Source organism: Festucalex cinctus, chromosome 19 (assembly GCF_051991245.1).
Source record: "Festucalex cinctus isolate MCC-2025b chromosome 19, RoL_Fcin_1.0, whole genome shotgun sequence".
Taxonomy (NCBI): Eukaryota; Metazoa; Chordata; class Actinopteri; order Syngnathiformes; family Syngnathidae; genus Festucalex; species Festucalex cinctus.
In genome coordinates, this window is record NC_135429.1 from 17,759,280 (window position 1) to 17,778,133 (window position 18,854).

General features: G+C 47.5%; 28 non-coding genes across 28 annotated transcripts; 17 read left to right on the forward strand and 11 right to left on the reverse strand.

Moving 5' to 3' along the window:
- The first annotated feature begins 1,704 nt into the window (after window positions 1–1,704).
- On the forward strand, window positions 1,705–1,777 carry trnav-aac (transfer RNA valine (anticodon AAC)). The gene has a single exon. It is a non-coding gene; the product is annotated as a tRNA-Val (tRNA).
- A 253-nt stretch (window positions 1,778–2,030) lies between these two features.
- trnav-cac (transfer RNA valine (anticodon CAC)) lies at window positions 2,031–2,103 on the forward strand. Its single transcript has one exon. It is a non-coding gene; the product is annotated as a tRNA-Val (tRNA).
- Window positions 2,104–3,146: 1,043 nt separating this feature from the next.
- trnad-guc (transfer RNA aspartic acid (anticodon GUC)) lies at window positions 3,147–3,218 on the reverse strand. Its single transcript has one exon. It is a non-coding gene; the product is annotated as a tRNA-Asp (tRNA).
- Window positions 3,219–3,662: 444 nt separating this feature from the next.
- On the forward strand, window positions 3,663–3,735 carry trnav-aac (transfer RNA valine (anticodon AAC)). Its single transcript has one exon. It is a non-coding gene; the product is annotated as a tRNA-Val (tRNA).
- Window positions 3,736–3,800: 65 nt separating this feature from the next.
- trnad-guc (transfer RNA aspartic acid (anticodon GUC)) lies at window positions 3,801–3,872 on the reverse strand. Its single transcript has one exon. It is a non-coding gene; the product is annotated as a tRNA-Asp (tRNA).
- Window positions 3,873–3,988: 116 nt separating this feature from the next.
- On the forward strand, window positions 3,989–4,061 carry trnav-cac (transfer RNA valine (anticodon CAC)). Its single transcript has one exon. It is a non-coding gene; the product is annotated as a tRNA-Val (tRNA).
- Window positions 4,062–4,777: 716 nt separating this feature from the next.
- On the reverse strand, window positions 4,778–4,849 carry trnad-guc (transfer RNA aspartic acid (anticodon GUC)). Its single transcript has one exon. It is a non-coding gene; the product is annotated as a tRNA-Asp (tRNA).
- Window positions 4,850–5,293: 444 nt separating this feature from the next.
- trnav-aac (transfer RNA valine (anticodon AAC)) lies at window positions 5,294–5,366 on the forward strand. The gene has a single exon. It is a non-coding gene; the product is annotated as a tRNA-Val (tRNA).
- Window positions 5,367–5,619: 253 nt separating this feature from the next.
- trnav-cac (transfer RNA valine (anticodon CAC)) lies at window positions 5,620–5,692 on the forward strand. The gene has a single exon. It is a non-coding gene; the product is annotated as a tRNA-Val (tRNA).
- A 716-nt stretch (window positions 5,693–6,408) lies between these two features.
- Window positions 6,409–6,480, reverse strand: trnad-guc (transfer RNA aspartic acid (anticodon GUC)). The gene has a single exon. It is a non-coding gene; the product is annotated as a tRNA-Asp (tRNA).
- A 444-nt stretch (window positions 6,481–6,924) lies between these two features.
- trnav-aac (transfer RNA valine (anticodon AAC)) lies at window positions 6,925–6,997 on the forward strand. Its single transcript has one exon. It is a non-coding gene; the product is annotated as a tRNA-Val (tRNA).
- Window positions 6,998–9,531: 2,534 nt separating this feature from the next.
- On the forward strand, window positions 9,532–9,604 carry trnav-cac (transfer RNA valine (anticodon CAC)). The gene has a single exon. It is a non-coding gene; the product is annotated as a tRNA-Val (tRNA).
- Window positions 9,605–10,647: 1,043 nt separating this feature from the next.
- trnad-guc (transfer RNA aspartic acid (anticodon GUC)) lies at window positions 10,648–10,719 on the reverse strand. The gene has a single exon. It is a non-coding gene; the product is annotated as a tRNA-Asp (tRNA).
- Window positions 10,720–11,163: 444 nt separating this feature from the next.
- Window positions 11,164–11,236, forward strand: trnav-aac (transfer RNA valine (anticodon AAC)). Its single transcript has one exon. It is a non-coding gene; the product is annotated as a tRNA-Val (tRNA).
- Window positions 11,237–11,301: 65 nt separating this feature from the next.
- Window positions 11,302–11,373, reverse strand: trnad-guc (transfer RNA aspartic acid (anticodon GUC)). The gene has a single exon. It is a non-coding gene; the product is annotated as a tRNA-Asp (tRNA).
- A 116-nt stretch (window positions 11,374–11,489) lies between these two features.
- trnav-cac (transfer RNA valine (anticodon CAC)) lies at window positions 11,490–11,562 on the forward strand. Its single transcript has one exon. It is a non-coding gene; the product is annotated as a tRNA-Val (tRNA).
- Window positions 11,563–13,118: 1,556 nt separating this feature from the next.
- trnav-aac (transfer RNA valine (anticodon AAC)) lies at window positions 13,119–13,191 on the forward strand. The gene has a single exon. It is a non-coding gene; the product is annotated as a tRNA-Val (tRNA).
- Window positions 13,192–13,444: 253 nt separating this feature from the next.
- Window positions 13,445–13,517, forward strand: trnav-cac (transfer RNA valine (anticodon CAC)). Its single transcript has one exon. It is a non-coding gene; the product is annotated as a tRNA-Val (tRNA).
- Window positions 13,518–14,560: 1,043 nt separating this feature from the next.
- Window positions 14,561–14,632, reverse strand: trnad-guc (transfer RNA aspartic acid (anticodon GUC)). The gene has a single exon. It is a non-coding gene; the product is annotated as a tRNA-Asp (tRNA).
- Window positions 14,633–15,076: 444 nt separating this feature from the next.
- Window positions 15,077–15,149, forward strand: trnav-aac (transfer RNA valine (anticodon AAC)). The gene has a single exon. It is a non-coding gene; the product is annotated as a tRNA-Val (tRNA).
- Window positions 15,150–15,214: 65 nt separating this feature from the next.
- trnad-guc (transfer RNA aspartic acid (anticodon GUC)) lies at window positions 15,215–15,286 on the reverse strand. Its single transcript has one exon. It is a non-coding gene; the product is annotated as a tRNA-Asp (tRNA).
- Window positions 15,287–15,402: 116 nt separating this feature from the next.
- Window positions 15,403–15,475, forward strand: trnav-cac (transfer RNA valine (anticodon CAC)). Its single transcript has one exon. It is a non-coding gene; the product is annotated as a tRNA-Val (tRNA).
- A 716-nt stretch (window positions 15,476–16,191) lies between these two features.
- On the reverse strand, window positions 16,192–16,263 carry trnad-guc (transfer RNA aspartic acid (anticodon GUC)). The gene has a single exon. It is a non-coding gene; the product is annotated as a tRNA-Asp (tRNA).
- Window positions 16,264–16,707: 444 nt separating this feature from the next.
- On the forward strand, window positions 16,708–16,780 carry trnav-aac (transfer RNA valine (anticodon AAC)). Its single transcript has one exon. It is a non-coding gene; the product is annotated as a tRNA-Val (tRNA).
- Window positions 16,781–16,845: 65 nt separating this feature from the next.
- Window positions 16,846–16,917, reverse strand: trnad-guc (transfer RNA aspartic acid (anticodon GUC)). The gene has a single exon. It is a non-coding gene; the product is annotated as a tRNA-Asp (tRNA).
- A 771-nt stretch (window positions 16,918–17,688) lies between these two features.
- Window positions 17,689–17,761, forward strand: trnav-aac (transfer RNA valine (anticodon AAC)). The gene has a single exon. It is a non-coding gene; the product is annotated as a tRNA-Val (tRNA).
- Window positions 17,762–17,826: 65 nt separating this feature from the next.
- On the reverse strand, window positions 17,827–17,898 carry trnad-guc (transfer RNA aspartic acid (anticodon GUC)). The gene has a single exon. It is a non-coding gene; the product is annotated as a tRNA-Asp (tRNA).
- A 116-nt stretch (window positions 17,899–18,014) lies between these two features.
- trnav-cac (transfer RNA valine (anticodon CAC)) lies at window positions 18,015–18,087 on the forward strand. Its single transcript has one exon. It is a non-coding gene; the product is annotated as a tRNA-Val (tRNA).
- The last annotated feature ends 767 nt before the right edge of the window (window positions 18,088–18,854 follow it).

The following is an 18,854-nucleotide window of genomic DNA, read 5'->3' on the forward strand; positions in this document are numbered from 1 at the left end:
TCACTAAAATCGGGAATGCAAGACAGCTATGCTGTTTGCCAATACTGCCAACAGGATAAACGCCAGTGTCTGTTTCCATGGTGTAGTGGTTATCACATTCTCCTCACAAGCGAAAGGTTCCCAACTCGAAACCGGGTGGGAAACAGGGTAATTTTCTTTGTATTTGCAATGAAAACTGAGTATCCAAAAACTGAATTGCACCTGCACTCACCTCCCCTTCAGGGAATCTAACCACAGTCTTGCGCGTGACAGGCAGAGATACTATCCACTATACTAACGAGGAAAGGACTCTGTGCTTGCTACCTGGACAGGCGTAGAGGGAAAACTGTCACTAAAATCGGGAATGCAAGACAGCTATGCTGTTTGCCAATCCTGCCAACAGGATAAACCCCAGTGTCTGTTTCCATGGTGTAGTGGTTATCACATTGGCCTCACACGCGAAAGGTCCCCAGCTTGAAACCGGGTGGAAACTTGGCAATTTTCTTTGAATTTGCAATGAAAACTGAGTATCCAAAAATACAATAGCACAGGTACCAAGTGCCCGTTGGGGCATCTCACCCCAGTCTTCCGCGTGACAGGAGAAGATACTATCCACAATACTAACGAGGAAAGGACTCTGTGTTTGCTACCTGGACAGGCATAGAAGGAAAACTGTCACTAAAATAGGGAATGCCAGACAGCTATGCTGTTTTCCAATCCTGCCAACAGGATAAACACCAGCGTCTGTTTCCATGGTGTAGTGGTTATCACATTCGGCTCACACGCGGAAGGTTCCCAACTCGAAAAAGGGTGGGAAACAGGGTAATTTTCTTTGTATTTGCAATGAAAACTGAGTATCCAAAAAGCAAAACACACAGGGACCACCTCCCCGTTGGGGAATCGAACCCCAGTCTTCCGCGTGACAGGAGGAGATACTATCCACTATACTAACGAGGAAAGGATTCTGTGCTTGAGACCTGGACAGGCGTAGAGGTAAAACTGTCACTAAACGTGAATGCCAGACAGCTATGCTGTTTGCCAATCCTGCCAACAGGATAAACGCCAGCGTCTGTTTCCATGGTGTAGTGGTTATCACATTCGGCTCACACGCGGAAGTTTCCCAACTCGAAACAGGGTGGGAAACAGGGTAATTTTCTTTGTATTTGCAATGAAAACTGAGTATCCAAAAAGCAAAACACACAGGCACACCTCCCCGTTGGGGAATCGAACCCCAGTCTTCCGCGTGACAGGAGGAGATACTATCCACTATACTAACGAGGAAAGGATTCTATGCTTGCGACCTGGACAGGCGTAGAGGTAAAACTGTCACTAAACTTGTGAATGCCAGACAGCTATGCTGTTTGCCAATCCTGCCAACAGGATAAACGCCAGTGTCTGTTTCCATGGTGTAGTGGTTATCACATTCGGCTCACACGCGAAAGGTTCCCAACTCGAAACAGGGTGGGAAACAGGGTAATTTTCTTTGTATTTGCAATGAAAACTGAGTATCCAAAAATTGAATTGCACCTGCACTCACCTCGCCTTCAGGGAATCTAACCACAGTCTTGCGCGTGACAGGCAGAGATACTATCCACTATACTAACGAGGAAAGGACTCTGTGCTTGCTACCTGGACAGGCGTAGAGGGAAAACTGTCACTAAAATCGGGAATGCCAGACAGCTATGCTGTTTGCCAATCCGGCCAACAGAGTAAACGCCAGTGTCCGTTTCCATGGTGTAGTGGTTATCACATTCGCCTAACAAGCGAAAGGTCCCCAGCTCGAAACCGGGTGGGAACTTGGCAATTTTCTTTGAATTTGCAATGAAAACTGAGTATCCAAAAAGCAAAACACACAGGCACCACCTCCCCGTTGGGGAATCGAACCCCAGTCTTCCGCGTGACAGGCGGAGATACTATCCACTATACTAACAAGGAAAGGACTCTGTGCTTGCTACCTGGACAGGCGTAGAGGGAAAACTGTCACTAAAATCGGGAATGCAAGACAGCTATGCCGTTTGCCAATCCTGCCAACAGGATAAACGCCAGTGTCTGTTTCCATGGTGTAGTGGTTATCACATTCGCCTCACACGCGAAAGGTCCCCAGCTCGAAACCGGGTGGAAACTTGGCAATTTTCTTTGAATTTGCAATGAAAACTGAGTATCCAAAAATACAATAGCACAGGTACCAAGTGCCCGTTGGGGCATCTCACCCCAGTCTTCCGCGTGACAGGAGAAGATACTATCCACAATACTAACGAGGAAAGGACTCTGTGTTTGCTACCTGGACAGGCATAGAAGGAAAACTGTCACTAAAATAGGGAATGCCAGACAGCTATGCTGTTTTCCAATCCTGCCAACAGGATAAACACCAGCGTCTGTTTCCATGGTGTAGTGGTTATCACATTCGGCTCACACGCGGAAGGTTCCCAACTCGAAACAGGGTGGGAAACTGGGTAATTTTCTTTGTATTTGCAATGAAAACTGAGTATCCAAAAAGCAAAACACACAGGCACCACCTCCCCGTTGGGGAATCGAACCCCAGTCTTCCGCGTGACAGGAGGAGATACTATCCACTATACTAACGAGGAAAGGACTCTGTGTTTGCTACCTGGACAGGCATAGAAGGAAAACTGTCACTAAAATAGGGAATGCCAGACAGCTATGCTGTTTTCCAATCCTGCCAACAGGATAAACACCAGCGTCTGTTTCCATGGTGTAGTGGTTATCACATTCGGCTCACACGCGGAAGGTTCCCAACTCGAAAAAGGGTGGGAAACAGGGTAATTTTCTTTGTATTTGCAATGAAAACTGAGTATCCAAAAAGCAAAACACACAGGCACCACCTCCCCGTTGGGGAATCGAACCCCAGTCTTCCGCGTGACAGGAGGAGATACTATCCACTATACTAACGACGAAAGGATTCTGTGCTTGCGACCTGGACAGGCTTAGAGGTAAAATTGTCACTAAACTTAATGCCAGACAGCTATGCGGTTTGCCAATCCTGCCAACAGGATAAACGCCAGTGTCTGTTTCCATGGTGTAGTGGTTATCACATTCGGCTCACACGCGAAAGGTTCCCAACTCGAAACAGGGTGGGAAACAGGGTAATTTTCTTTGTATTTGCAATGAAAACTGAGTGTCCAAAAAGCAAAACACACAGGCACCACCTCCCCGTTGGGGAATCGAACCCCAGTCTTCCGCGTGACAGGCGGAGATACTATCCACTATACTAACGAGGAAAGGACTCTGTGCTTGCTACCTGGACAGGCGTAGAGGGAAAACTGTCACTAAAATCGGGAATGCAAGACAGCTATGCTGTTTGCCAATACTGCCAACAGGATAAACACCAGTGTCTGTTTCCATGGTGTAGTGGTTATCACATTCTCCTCACAAGCGAAAGGTTCCCAACTCGAAACCGGGTGGGAAACAGGGTAATTTTCTTTGTATTTGCAATGAAAACTGAGTATCCAAAAACTGAATTGCACCTGCACTCACCTCCCCTTCAGGGAATCTAACCACAGTCTTGCGCGTGACAGGCAGAGATACTATCCACTATACTAACGAGGAAAGGACTCTGTGCTTGCTACCTGGACAGGCGTAGAGGGAAAACTGTCACTAAAATCGGGAATGCCAGACAGCTATGCTGTTTGCCAATCCGGCCAACAGAGTAAACGCCAGTGTCTGTTTCCATGGTGTAGTGGTTATCACATTCGCCTAACACGCGAAAGGTCCCCAGCTCGAAACCGGGTGGAAACTTGGCAATTTTCTTTGAATTTGCAATGAAAACTGAGTATCCAAAAAGCAAAACACACAGGCACCACCTCCCCGTTGGGGAATCGAACCCCAGTCTTCCGCGTGACAGGCGGAGATACTATCCACTATACTAACGAGGAAAGGACTCTGTGCTTGCTACCTGGACAGGCGTAGAGGGAAAACTGTCACTAAAATCGGGAATGCAAGACAGCTATGCTGTTTGCCAATCCTGCCAACAGGATAAACGCCAGTGTCTGTTTCCATGGTGTAGTGGTTATCACATTCGCCTCACACGCGAAAGGTCCCCAGCTCGAAACCGGGTGGAAACTTGGCAATTTTCTTTGAATTTGCAATGAAAACTGAGTATCCAAAAATACAATAGCACAGGTACCAAGTGCCCGTTGGGGCATCTCACCCCAGTCTTCCGCGTGACAGGAGAAGATACTATCCACAATACTAACGAGGAAAGGACTCTGTGTTTGCTACCTGGACAGGCATAGAAGGAAAACTGTCACTAAAATAGGGAATGCCAGACAGCTATGCTGTTTTCCAATCCTGCCAACAGGATAAACACCAGCGTCTGTTTCCATGGTGTAGTGGTTATCACATTCGGCTCACACGCGGAAGGTTCCCAACTCGAAAAAGGGTGGGAAACAGGGTAATTTTCTTTGTATTTGCAATGAAAACTGAGTATCCAAAAAGCAAAACACACAGGCACCACCTCCCCGTTGGGGAATCGAACCCCAGTCTTCCGCGTGACAGGAGGAGATACTATCCACTATACTAACGACGAAAGGATTCTGTGCTTGCGACCTGGACAGGCGTAGAGGTAAAATTGTCACTAAACTTAATGCCAGACAGCTATGCGGTTTGCCAATCCTGCCAACAGGATAAACGCCAGTGTCTGTTTCCATGGTGTAGTGGTTATCACATTCGGCTCACACGCGAAAGGTTCCCAACTCGAAACAGGGTGGGAAACAGGGTAATTTTCTTTGTATTTGCAATGAAAACTGAGTGTCCAAAAAGCAAAACACACAGGCACCACCTCCCCGTTGGGGAATCGAACCCCAGTCTTCCGCGTGACAGGCGGAGATACTATCCACTATACTAACGAGGAAAGGACTCTGTGCTTGCTACCTGGACAGGCGTAGAGGGAAAACTGTCACTAAAATCGGGAATGCAAGACAGCTATGCTGTTTGCCAATACTGCCAACAGGATAAACACCAGTGTCTGTTTCCATGGTGTAGTGGTTATCACATTCTCCTCACAAGCGAAAGGTTCCCAACTCGAAATCGGATGGGAAACAGGGTAATTTTCTTTGTATTTGCAATGAAAACTGAGTATCCAAAAACTGAATTGCACCTGCACTCACCTCCCCTTCAGGGAATCTAACCACAGTCTTGCGCGTGACAGGCAGAGATACTATCCACTATACTAACGAGGAAAGGACTCTGTGCTTGCTACCTGGACAGGCGTAGAGGGAAAACTGTCACTAAAATCGGGAATGCCAGACAGCTATGCTGTTTGCCAATCCGGCCAACAGAGTAAACGCCAGTGTCTGTTTCCATGGTGTAGTGGTTATCACATTCGCCTAACACGCGAAAGGTCCCCAGCTCGAAACCGGGTGGAAACTTGGCAATTTTCTTTGAATTTGCAATGAAAACTGAGTATCCAAAAAGCAAAACACACAGGCACCACCTCCCCGTTGGGGAATCTAACCCCAGTCTTCCGCGTGACAGGCGGAGATACTATCCACTATACTAACGAGGAAAGGACTCTGTGCTTGCTACCTGGACAGGCGTAGAGGGAAAACTGTCACTAAAATCGGGAATGCAAGACAGCTATGCTGTTTGCCAATCCTGCCAACAGGATAAACGCCAGTGTCTGTTTCCATGGTGTAGTGGTTATCACATTCGCCTCACACGCGAAAGGTCCCCAGCTCGAAACCGGGTGGAAACTTGGCAATTTTCTTTGAATTTGCAATGAAAACTGAGTATCCAAAAATACAATAGCACAGGTACCAAGTGCCCGTTGGGGCATCTCACCCCAGTCTTCCGCGTGACAGGAGAAGATACTATCCACAATACTAACGAGGAAAGGACTCTGTGTTTGCTACCTGGACAGGCATAGAAGGAAAACTGTCACTAAAATAGGGAATGCCAGACAGCTATGCTGTTTTCCAATCCTGCCAACAGGATAAACACCAGCGTCTGTTTCCATGGTGTAGTGGTTATCACATTCGGCTCACACGCGGAAGGTTCCCAACTCGAAAAAGGGTGGGAAACAGGGTAATTTTCTTTGTATTTGCAATGAAAACTGAGTATCCAAAAAGCAAAACACACAGGTACCACCTCCCCGTTGGGGAATCGAACCCCAGTCTTCCGCGTGACAGGAGGAGATACTATCCACTATACTAACGACGAAAGGATTCTGTGCTTGCGACCTGGACAGGCGTAGAGGTAAAATTGTCACTAAACTTAATGCCAGACAGCTATGCGGTTTGCCAATCCTGCCAACAGGATAAACGCCAGTGTCTGTTTCCATGGTGTAGTGGTTATCACATTCGGCTCACACGCGAAAGGTTCCCAACTCGAAACAGGGTGGGAAACAGGGTAATTTTCTTTGTATTTGCAATGAAAACTGAGTGTCCAAAAAGCAAAACACACAGGCACCACCTCCCCGTTGGGGAATCGAACCCCAGTCTTCCGCGTGACAGGCGGAGATACTATCCACTATACTAACGAGGAAAGGACTCTGTGCTTGCTACCTGGACAGGCGTAGAGGGAAAACTGTCACTAAAATCGGGAATGCAAGACAGCTATGCTGTTTGCCAATACTGCCAACAGGATAAACGCCAGTGTCTGTTTCCATGGTGTAGTGGTTATCACATTCTCCTCACAAGCGAAAGGTTCCCAACTCGAAACCGGGTGGGAAACAGGGTAATTTTCTTTGTATTTGCAATGAAAACTGAGTATCCAAAAACTGAATTGCACCTGCACTCACCTCCCCTTCAGGGAATCTAACCACAGTCTTGCGCGTGACAGGCAGAGATACTATCCACTATACTAACGAGGAAAGGACTCTGTGCTTGCTACCTGGACAGGCGTAGAGGGAAAACTGTCACTAAAATCGGGAATGCCAGACAGCTATGCTGTTTGCCAATCCGGCCAACAGAGTAAACGCCAGTGTCTGTTTCCATGGTGTAGTGGTTATCACATTCGCCTAACACGCGAAAGGTCCCCAGCTCGAAACCGGGTGGAAACTTGGCAATTTTCTTTGAATTTGCAATGAAAACTGAGTATCCAAAAAGCAAAACACACAGGCACCACCGCCCCGTTGGGGAATCGAACCCCAGTCTTCCGCGTGACAGGCAGAGATACTATCCACTATACTAACGAGGAAAGGACTCTGTGCTTGCTACCTGGACAGGCGTAGAGGGAAAACTGTCACTAAAATCGGGAATGCAAGACAGCTATGCTGTTTGCCAATACTGCCAACAGGATAAACGCCAGTGTCTGTTTCCATGGTGTAGTGGTTATCACATTCTCCTCACAAGCGAAAGGTTCCCAACTCGAAACCGGGTGGGAAACAGGGTTATTTTCTTTGTATTTGCAATGAAAACTGAGTATCCAAAAACTGAATTGCACCTGCACTCACCTCCCCTTCAGGGAATCTAACCACAGTCTTGCGCGTGACAGGCAGAGATACTATCCACTATACTAACGAGGAAAGGACTCTGTGCTTGCTACCTGGACAGGCGTAGAGGGAAAACTGTCACTAAAATCGGGAATGCAAGACAGCTATGCTGTTTGCCAATCCTGCCAACAGGATAAACCCCAGTGTCTGTTTCCATGGTGTAGTGGTTATCACATTCGCCTCACACGCGAAAGGTCCCCAGCTTGAAACCGGGTGGAAACTTGGCAATTTTCTTTGAATTTGCAATGAAAACTGAGTATCCAAAAATACAATAGCACAGGTACCAAGTGCCCGTTGGGGCATCTCACCCCAGTCTTCCGCGTGACAGGAGAAGATACTATCCACAATACTAACGAGGAAAGGACTCTGTGTTTGCTACCTGGACAGGCATAGAAGGAAAACTGTCACTAAAATAGGGAATGCCAGACAGCTATGCTGTTTTCCAATCCTGCCAACAGGATAAACACCAGCGTCTGTTTCCATGGTGTAGTGGTTATCACATTCGGCTCACACGCGGAAGGTTCCCAACTCGAAAAAGGGTGGGAAACAGGGTAATTTTCTTTGTATTTGCAATGAAAACTGAGTATCCAAAAAGCAAAACACACAGGAACCACCTCCCCGTTGGGGAATCGAACCCCAGTCTTCCGCGTGACAGGAGGAGATACTATCCACTATACTAACGACGAAAGGATTCTGTGCTTGCGACCTGGACAGGCGTAGAGGTAAAATTGTCACTAAACAATGCCAGACAGCTATGCGGTTTGCCAATCCTGCCAACAGGATAAACGCCAGTGTCTGTTTCCATGGTGTAGTGGTTATCACATTCGTCTCACACGCGAAAGGTTCCCAACTCGAAACAGGGTGGGAAACAGGGTAATTTTCTTTGTATTTGCAATGAAAACTGAGTATCCAAAAAGCAAAACACACAGGGACCACCTCCCCGTTGGGGAATCGAACCCCAGTCTTCCGCGTGACAGGAGGAGATACTATCCACTATACTAACGAGGAAAGGATTCTGTGCTTGAGACCTGGACAGGCGTAGAGGTAAAACTGTCACTAAACGTGAATGCCAGACAGCTATGCTGTTTGCCAATCCTGCCAACAGGATAAACGCCAGCGTCTGTTTCCATGGTGTAGTGGTTATCACATTCGGCTCACACGCGGAAGTTTCCCAACTCGAAACAGGGTGGGAAACAGGGTAATTTTCTTTGTATTTGCAATGAAAACTGAGTATCCAAAAAGCAAAACACACAGGCACACCTCCCCGTTGGGGAATCGAACCCCAGTCTTCCGCGTGACAGGAGGAGATACTATCCACTATACTAACGAGGAAAGGATTCTATGCTTGCGACCTGGACAGGCGTAGAGGTAAAACTGTCACTAAACTTGTGAATGCCAGACAGCTATGCTGTTTGCCAATCCTGCCAACAGGATAAACGCCAGTGTCTGTTTCCATGGTGTAGTGGTTATCACATTCGGCTCACACGCGAAAGGTTCCCAACTCGAAACAGGGTGGGAAACAGGGTAATTTTCTTTGTATTTGCAATGAAAACTGAGTATCCAAAAATTGAATTGCACCTGCACTCACCTCGCCTTCAGGGAATCTAACCACAGTCTTGCGCGTGACAGGCAGAGATACTATCCACTATACTAACGAGGAAAGGACTCTGTGCTTGCTACCTGGACAGGCGTAGAGGGAAAACTGTCACTAAAATCGGGAATGCCAGACAGCTATGCTGTTTGCCAATCCGGCCAACAGAGTAAACGACAGTGTCCGTTTCCATGGTGTAGTGGTTATCACATTTGCCTAACACGCGAAAGGTCCCCAGCTCGAAACCGGGTGGAAACTTGGCAATTTTCTTTGAATTTGCAATGAAAACTGAGTATCCAAAAAGCAAAACACACAGGCACCACCTCCCCGTTGGGGAATCGAACCCCAGTCTTCCGCGTGACAGGCGGAGATACTATCCACTATACTAACAAGGAAAGGACTCTGTGCTTGCTACCTGGACAGGCGTAGAGGGAAAACTGTCACTAAAATCGGGAATGCAAGACAGCTATGCCGTTTGCCAATCCTGCCAACAGGATAAACGCCAGTGTCTGTTTCCATGGTGTAGTGGTTATCACATTCGCCTCACACGCGAAAGGTCCCCAGCTCGAAACCGGGTGGAAACTTGGCAATTTTCTTTGAATTTGCAATGAAAACTGAGTATCCAAAAATACAATAGCACAGGTACCAAGTGCCCGTTGGGGCATCTCACCCCAGTCTTCCGCGTGACAGGAGAAGATACTATCCACAATACTAACGAGGAAAGGACTCTGTGTTTGCTACCTGGACAGGCATAGAAGGAAAACTGTCACTAAAATAGGGAATGCCAAACAGCTATGCTGTTTTCCAATCCTGCCAACAGGATAAACACCAGCGTCTGTTTCCATGGTGTAGTGGTTATCACATTCGGCTCACACGCGGAAGGTTCCCAACTCGAAACAGGGTGGGAAACAGGGTAATTTTCTTTGTATTTGCAATGAAAACTGAGTATCCAAAAAGCAAAACACACAGGCACCACCTCCCCGTTGGGGAATCGAACCCCAGTCTTCCGCGTGACAGGAGGAGATACTATCCACTATACTAACGAGGAAAGGACTCTGTGTTTGCTACCTGGACAGGCATAGAAGGAAAACTGTCACTAAAATAGGGAATGCCAGACAGCTATGCTGTTTTCCAATCCTGCCAACAGGATAAACACCAGCGTCTGTTTCCATGGTGTAGTGGTTATCACATTCGGCTCACACGCGGAAGGTTCCCAACTCGAAAAAGGGTGGGAAACAGGGTAATTTTCTTTGTATTTGCAATGAAAACTGAGTATCCAAAAAGCAAAACACACAGGCACCACCTCCCCGTTGGGGAATCGAACCCCAGTCTTCCGCGTGACAGGAGGAGATACTATCCACTATACTAACGACGAAAGGATTCTGTGCTTGCGACCTGGACAGGCTTAGAGGTAAAATTGTCACTAAACTTAATGCCAGACAGCTATGCGGTTTGCCAATCCTGCCAACAGGATAAACGCCAGTGTCTGTTTCCATGGTGTAGTGGTTATCACATTCGGCTCACACGCGAAAGGTTCCCAACTCGAAACAGGGTGGGAAACAGGGTAATTTTCTTTGTATTTGCAATGAAAACTGAGTGTCCAAAAAGCAAAACACACAGGCACCACCTCCCCGTTGGGGAATCGAACCCCAGTCTTCCGCGTGACAGGCGGAGATACTATCCACTATACTAACGAGGAAAGGACTCTGTGCTTGCTACCTGGACAGGCGTAGAGGGAAAACTGTCACTAAAATCGGGAATGCAAGACAGCTATGCTGTTTGCCAATACTGCCAACAGGATAAATACCAGTGTCTGTTTCCATGGTGTAGTGGTTATCACATTCTCCTCACAAGCGAAAGGTTCCCAACTCGAAACCGGGTGGGAAACAGGGTAATTTTCTTTGTATTTGCAATGAAAACTGAGTATCCAAAAACTGAATTGCACCTGCACTCACCTCCCCTTCAGGGAATCTAACCACAGTCTTGCGCGTGACAGGCAGAGATACTATCCACTATACTAACGAGGAAAGGACTCTGTGCTTGCTACCTGGACAGGCGTAGAGGGAAAACTGTCACTAAAATCGGGAATGCCAGACAGCTATGCTGTTTGCCAATCCGGCCAACAGAGTAAACGCCAGTGTCTGTTTCCATGGTGTAGTGGTTATCACATTCGCCTAACACGCGAAAGGTCCCCAGCTCGAAACCGGGTGGAAACTTGGCAATTTTCTTTGAATTTGCAATGAAAACTGAGTATCCAAAAAGCAAAACACACAGGCACCACCTCCCCGTTGGGGAATCGAACCCCAGTCTTCCGCGTGACAGGCGGAGATACTATCCACTATACTAACGAGGAAAGGACTCTGTGCTTGCTACCTGGACAGGCGTAGAGGGAAAACTGTCACTAAAATCGGGAATGCAAGACAGCTATGCTGTTTGCCAACAATGCCAACAGGATAAACGCCAGTGTCTGTTTCCATGGTGTAGTGGTTATCACATTCGCCTCACACGCGAAAGGTCCCCAGCTCGAAACCGGGTGGAAACTTGGCAATTTTCTTTGAATTTGCAATGAAAACTGAGTATCCAAAAATACAATAGCACAGGTACCAAGTGCCCGTTGGGGCATCTCACCCCAGTCTTCCGCGTGACAGGAGAAGATACTATCCACAATACTAACGAGGAAAGGACTCTGTGTTTGCTACCTGGACAGGCATAGAAGGAAAACTGTCACTAAAATAGGGAATGCCAGACAGCTATGCTGTTTTCCAATCCTGCCAACAGGATAAACACCAGCGTCTGTTTCCATGGTGTAGTGGTTATCACATTCGGCTCACACGCGGAAGGTTCCCAACTCGAAAAAGGGTGGGAAACAGGGTAATTTTCTTTGTATTTGCAATGAAAACTGAGTATCCAAAAAGCAAAACACACAGGCACCACCTCCCCGTTGGGGAATCGAACCCCAGTCTTCCGCGTGACAGGAGGAGATACTATCCACTATACTAACGACGAAAGGATTCTGTGCTTGCGACCTGGACAGGCGTAGAGGTAAAATTGTCACTAAACAATGCCAGACAGCTATGCGGTTTGCCAATCCTGCCAACAGGATAAACGCCAGTGTCTGTTTCCATGGTGTAGTGGTTATCACATTCGTCTCACACGCGAAAGGTTCCCAACTCGAAACAGGGTGGGAAACAGGGTAATTTTCTTTGTATTTGCAATGAAAACTGAGTATCCAAAAAGCAAAACACACAGGGACCACCTCCCCGTTGGGGAATCGAACCCCAGTCTTCCGCGTGACAGGAGGAGATACTATCCATTATACTAACGAGGAAAGGATTCTGTGCTTGAGACCTGGACAGGCGTAGAGGTAAAACTGTCACTAAAATCGGGAATGCCAGACAGCTATGCTGTTTGCCAATCCTGCCAACAGGATAAACGCCAGCGTCTGTTTCCATGGTGTAGTGGTTATCACATTCGGCTCACACGCGGAAGTTTCCCAACTCGAAACAGGGTGGGAAACAGGGTAATTTTCTTTGTATTTGCAATGAAAACTGAGTATCCAAAAAGCAAAACACACAGGCACACCTCCCCGTTGGGGAATCGAACCCCAGTCTTCCGCGTGACAGGAGGAGATACTATCCACTATACTAACGAGGAAAGGATTCTATGCTTGCGACCTGGACAGGCGTAGAGGTAAAACTGTCACTAAACTTGTGAATGCCAGACAGCTATGCTGTTTGCCAATCCTGCCAACAGGATAAACGCCAGTGTCTGTTTCCATGGTGTAGTGGTTATCACATTCGGCTCACACGCGAAAGGTTCCCAACTCGAAACAGGGTGGGAAACAGGGTAATTTTCTTTGTATTTGCAATGAAAACTGAGTATCCAAAAATTGAATTGCACCTGCACTCACCTCGCCTTCAGGGAATCTAACCACAGTCTTGCGCGTGACAGGCAGAGATACTATCCACTATACTAACGAGGAAAGGACTCTGTGCTTGCTACCTGGACAGGCGTAGAGGGAAAACTGTCACTAAAATCGGGAATGCCAGACAGCTATGCTGTTTGCCAATCCGGCCAACAGAGTAAACGCCAGTGTCCGTTTCCATGGTGTAGTGGTTATCACATTCGCCTAACACGCGAAAGGTCCCCAGCTCGAAACCGGGTGGAAACTTGGCAATTTTCTTTGAATTTGCAATGAAAACTGAGTATCCAAAAAGCAAAACACACAGGCACCACCTCCCCGTTGGGGAATCGAACCCCAGTCTTCCGCGTGACAGGCGGAGATACTATCCACTATACTAACAAGGAAAGGACTCTGTGCTTGCTACCTGGACAGGCGTAGAGGGAAAACTGTCACTAAAATCGGGAATGCAAGACAGCTATGCCGTTTGCCAATCCTGCCAACAGGATAAACGCCAGTGTCTGTTTCCATGGTGTAGTGGTTATCACATTCGCCTCACACGCGAAAGGTCCCCAGCTCGAAACCGGGTGGAAACTTGGCAATTTTCTTTGAATTTGCAATGAAAACTGAGTATCCAAAAATACAATAGCACAGGTACCAAGTGCCCGTTGGGGCATCTCACCCCAGTCTTCCGCGTGACAGGAGAAGATACTATCCACAATACTAACGAGGAAAGGACTCTGTGTTTGCTACCTGGACAGGCATAGAAGGAAAACTGTCACTAAAATAGGGAATGCCAGACAGCTATGCTGTTTTCCAATCCTGCCAACAGGATAAACACCAGCGTCTGTTTCCATGGTGTAGTGGTTATCACATTCGGCTCACACGCGGAAGGTTCCCAACTCGAAACAGGGTGGGAAACAGGGTAATTTTCTTTGTATTTGCAATGAAAACTGAGTATCCAAAAAGCAAAACACACAGGCACCACCTCCCCGTTGGGGAATCGAACCCCAGTCTTCCGCGTGACAGGAGGAGATACTATCCACTATACTAACGAGGAAAGGACTCTGTGTTTGCTACCTGGACAGGCATAGAAGGAAAACTGTCACTAAAATAGGGAATGCCAGACAGCTATGCTGTTTTCCAACCCTGCCAACAGGATAAACACCAGCGTCTGTTTCCATGGTGTAGTGGTTATCACATTCGGCTCACACGCGGAAGGTTCCCAACTCGAAAAAAGGTGGGAAACAGGGTAATTTTCTTTGTATTTGCAATGAAAACTGAGTATCCAAAAAGCAAAACACACAGGCACCACCTCCCCGTTGGGGAATCTAACCCCAGTCTTCCGCGTGACAGGAGGAGATACTATCCACTATACTAACGACGAAAGGATTCTGTGCTTGCGACCTGGACAGGCTTAGAGGTAAAATTGTCACTAAACTTAATGCCAGACAGCTATGCGGTTTGCCAATCCTGCCAACAGGATAAACGCCAGTGTCTGTTTCCATGGTGTAGTGGTTATCACATTCGGCTCACACGCGAAAGGTTCCCAACTCGAAACAGGGTGGGAAACAGGGTAATTTTCTTTGTATTTGCAATGAAAACTGAGTGTCCAAAAAGCAAAACACACAGGCACCACCTCCCCGTTGGGGAATCGAACCCCAGTCTTCCGCGTGACAGGCGGAGATACTATCCACTATACTAACGAGGAAAGGACTCTGTGCTTGCTACCTGGACAGGCGTAGAGGGAAAACTGTCACTAAAATCGGGAATGCAAGACAGCTATGCTGTTTGCCAATACTGCCAACAGGATAAACACCAGTGTCTGTTTCCATGGTGTAGTGGTTATCACATTCTCCTCACAAGCGAAAGGTTCCCAACTCGAAACCGGGTGGGAAACAGGGTAATTTTCTTTGTATTTGCAATGAAAACTGAGTATCCAAAAACTGAATTGCACCTGCACTCACCTCCCCTTCAGGGAATCTAACCACAGTCTTGCGCGTGACAGGCAGAGATACTATCCACTATACTAACGAGGAAAGGACTCTGTGCTTGCTACCTGGACAGGCGTAGAGGGAAAACTGTCACTAAAATCGGGAATGCCAGACAGCTATGCTGTTTGCCAATCCGGCCAACAGAGTAAACGCCAGTGTCTGTTTCCATGGTGTAGTGGTTATCACATTCGCCTAACACGCGAAAGGTCCCCAGCTCGAAACCGGGTGGAAACTTGGCAATTTTCTTTGAATTTGCAATGAAAACTGAGTATCCAAAAAGCAAAACACACAGGCACCACCTCCCCGTTGGGGAATCGAACCCCAGTCTTCCGCGTGACAGGCGGAGATACTATCCACTATACTAACGAGGAAAGGACTCTGTGCTTGCTACCTGGACAGGCGTAGAGGGAAAACTGTCACTAAAATCGGGAATGCAAGACAGCTATGCTGTTTGCCAACAATGCCAACAGGATAAACGCCAGTGTCTGTTTCCATGGTGTAGTGGTTATCACATTCGCCTCACACGCGAAAGGTCCCCAGCTCGAAACCGGGTGGAAACTTGGCAATTTTCTTTGAATTTGCAATGAAAACTGAGTATCCAAAAATACAATAGCACAGGTACCAAGTGCCCGTTGGGGCATCTCACCCCAGTCTTCCGCGTGACAGGAGAAGATACTATCCACAATACTAACGAGGAAAGGACTCTGTGTTTGCTACCTGGACAGGCATAGAAGGAAAACTGTCACTAAAATAGGGAATGCCAGACAGCTATGCTGTTTTCCAATCCTGCCAACAGGATAAACACCAGCGTCTGTTTCCATGGTGTAGTGGTTATCACATTCGGCTCACACGCGGAAGGTTCCCAACTCGAAAAAGGGTGGGAAACAGGGTAATTTTCTTTGTATTTGCAATGAAAACTGAGTATCCAAAAAGCAAAACACACAGGCACCACCTCCCCGTTGGGGAATCGAACCCCAGTCTTCCGCGTGACAGGAGGAGATACTATCCACTATACTAACGACGAAAGGATTCTGTGCTTGCGACCTGGACAGGCGTAGAGGTAAAATTGTCACTAAACTTAATGCCAGACAGCTATGCGGTTTGCCAATCCTGCCAACAGGATAAACGCCAGTGTCTGTTTCCATGGTGTAGTGGTTATCACATTCGGCTCACACGCGAAAGGTTCCCAACTCGAAACAGGGTGGGAAACAGGGTAATTTTCTTTGTATTTGCAATGAAAACTGAGTGTCCAAAAAGCAAAACACACAGGCACCACCTCCCCGTTGGGGAATCGAACCCCAGTCTTCCGCGTGACAGGCGGAGATACTATCCACTATACTAACGAGGAAAGGACTCTGTGCTTGCTACCTGGACAGGCGTAGAGGGAAAACTGTCACTAAAATCGGGAATGCAAGACAGCTATGCTGTTTGCCAATACTGCCAACAGGATAAACGCCAGTGTCTGTTTCCATGGTGTAGTGGTTATCACATTCTCCTCACAAGCGAAAGGTTCCCAACTCGAAACCGGGTGGGAAACAGGGTAATTTTCTTTGTATTTGCAATGAAAACTGAGTATCCAAAAACTGAATTGCACCTGCACTCACCTCCCCTTCAGGGAATCTAACCACAGTCTTGCGCGTGACAGGCAGAGATACTATCCACTATACTAACGAGGAAAGGACTCTGTGCTTGCTACCTGGACAGGCGTAGAGGGAAAACTGTCACTAAAATCGGGAATGCCAGACAGCTATGCTGTTTGCCAATCCGGCCAACAGAGTAAAAGCCAGTGTCTGTTTCCATGGTGTAGTGGTTATCACATTCGCCTAACAAGTGAAAGGTCCCCAGCTCGAAACCGGGTGGAAACTTGGCAATTTTCTTTGAATTTGCAATGAAAACTGAGTATCCAAAAAGCAAAACACACAGGCACCACCTCCCCGTTGGGGAATCGAACCCCAGTCTTCCGCGTGACAGGCGGAGATACTATCCACTATACTAACGAGGAAAGGATTCTGTGCTTGCGACCTGGACAGGCGTAGAGGTAAAACTGTCACTAAACTTGTGAATGCCAGACAGCTATGCTGTTTGCCAATCCTGCCAACAGGATAAACGCCAGCGTCTGTTTCCATGGTGTAGTGGTGATCACATTCGGCTCACAAGCGGAAGGTTCCCAACTCGAAACAGGGTGGGAAACAGGGTAATTTTCTTTGTATTTGCAATGAAAACTGAGTATCCAAAAAGCAAAACACACAGGCACCACCTCCCCGTTGGGGAATCGAACCCCAGTCTTCCGCGTGACAGGAGGAGATACTATCCACTATACTAACGAGGAAAGGATTCTGCGCTTGCGACCTGGACAGGCGTAGAGGTAAAACTGTCACTAAACTTGTGAATGCCAGACAGCTATGCTGTTTGCCAATCCTGCCAACAGGATAAACGCCAGTGTCTGTTTCCATGGTGTAGTGGTTATCACATTCGGCTCACACGCGAAAGGTTCCCAACTCGAAACAGGGTGGGAAACAGGGTAATTTTCTTTGTATTTGCAATGAAAATTGAGTATCCAAAAATTGAATTGCACCTGCACTCACCTCCCCTTCAGGGAATCTAACCACAGTCTTGCGCGTGACAGGCAGAGATACTATCCACTATACTAACGAGGAAAGGACTCTGTGCTTGCTACCTGGACAGGCGTAGAGGGAAAACTGTCACTAAAATCGGGAATGCCAGACAGCTATGCTGTTTGCCAATCCTGCCAACAGGATAAACGCCAGCGTCTGTTTCCATGGTGTAGTGGTTATCACATTCGCCTAACACGCGAAAGGTCCCCAGCTCGAAACCGGGTGGAAACTTGGCAATTTTCTTTGAATTTGCAATGAAAACTGAGTATCCAAAAAGCAAAACACACAGGCACCACCTCCCCGTTGGGGAATCGAACCCCAGTCTTCCGCGTGACAGGCGGAGATACTATCCACTATACTAACGAGGAAAGCACTCTGTGCTTGCTACCTGGACAGGCGTAGAGGGAAAACTGTCACTAAAATCGGGAATGCAAGACAGCTATGCTGTTTGCCAATCCTGCCAACAGGATAAACGCCAGTGTCTGTTTCCATGGTGTAGTGGTTATCACATTCGCCTCACACGCGAAAGGTCCCCAGCTCGAAACCGGGTGGAAACTTGGCAATATTCTTTGAATTTGCAATGAAAACTGAGTATCCAAAAATACAATAGCACAGGTACCAAGTGCCCGTTGGGGCATCTCACCCCAGTCTTCCGCGTGACAGGAGAAGATACTATCCACAATACTAATGAGGAAAGGACTCTGTGTTTGCTACCTGGACAGGCATAGAAGGAAAACTGTCACTAAAATAGGGAATGCCAGACAGCTATGCTGTTTTCCAATCCTGCCAACAGGATAAACACCAGCGTCTGTTTCCATGGTGTAGTGGTTATCACATTCGGCTCACACGCGGAAGGTTCCCAACTCGAAACAGGGTGGGAAACAGGTTAATTTTCTTTGTATTTGCAATGAAAACTGAGTATCCAAAACGCAAAACACACAGGCACCACCTCCCCGTTGGGGAATCGAACCCCAGTCTTCCGCGTGACAGGAGGAGATACTATCCACTATACTAACGAGGAAAGGACTCTGTGTTTGCTACCTGGACAGGCATAGAAGGAAAACTGTCACTAAAATAGGGAATGCCAGACAGCTATGCTGTTTTCCAATCCTGCCAACAGGATAAACACCAGCGTCTGTTTCCATGGTGTAGTGGTTATCACATTCGGCTCACACGCGGAAGGTTCCCAACTCGAAACAGGGTGGGAAACAGGGTAATTTTCTTTGTATTTGCAATGAAAACTGAGTATCCAAAAAGCAAAACACACAGGCACCACCTCCCCGTTGGGGAATCGAACCCCAGTCTTCCGCGTGACAGGAGGAGA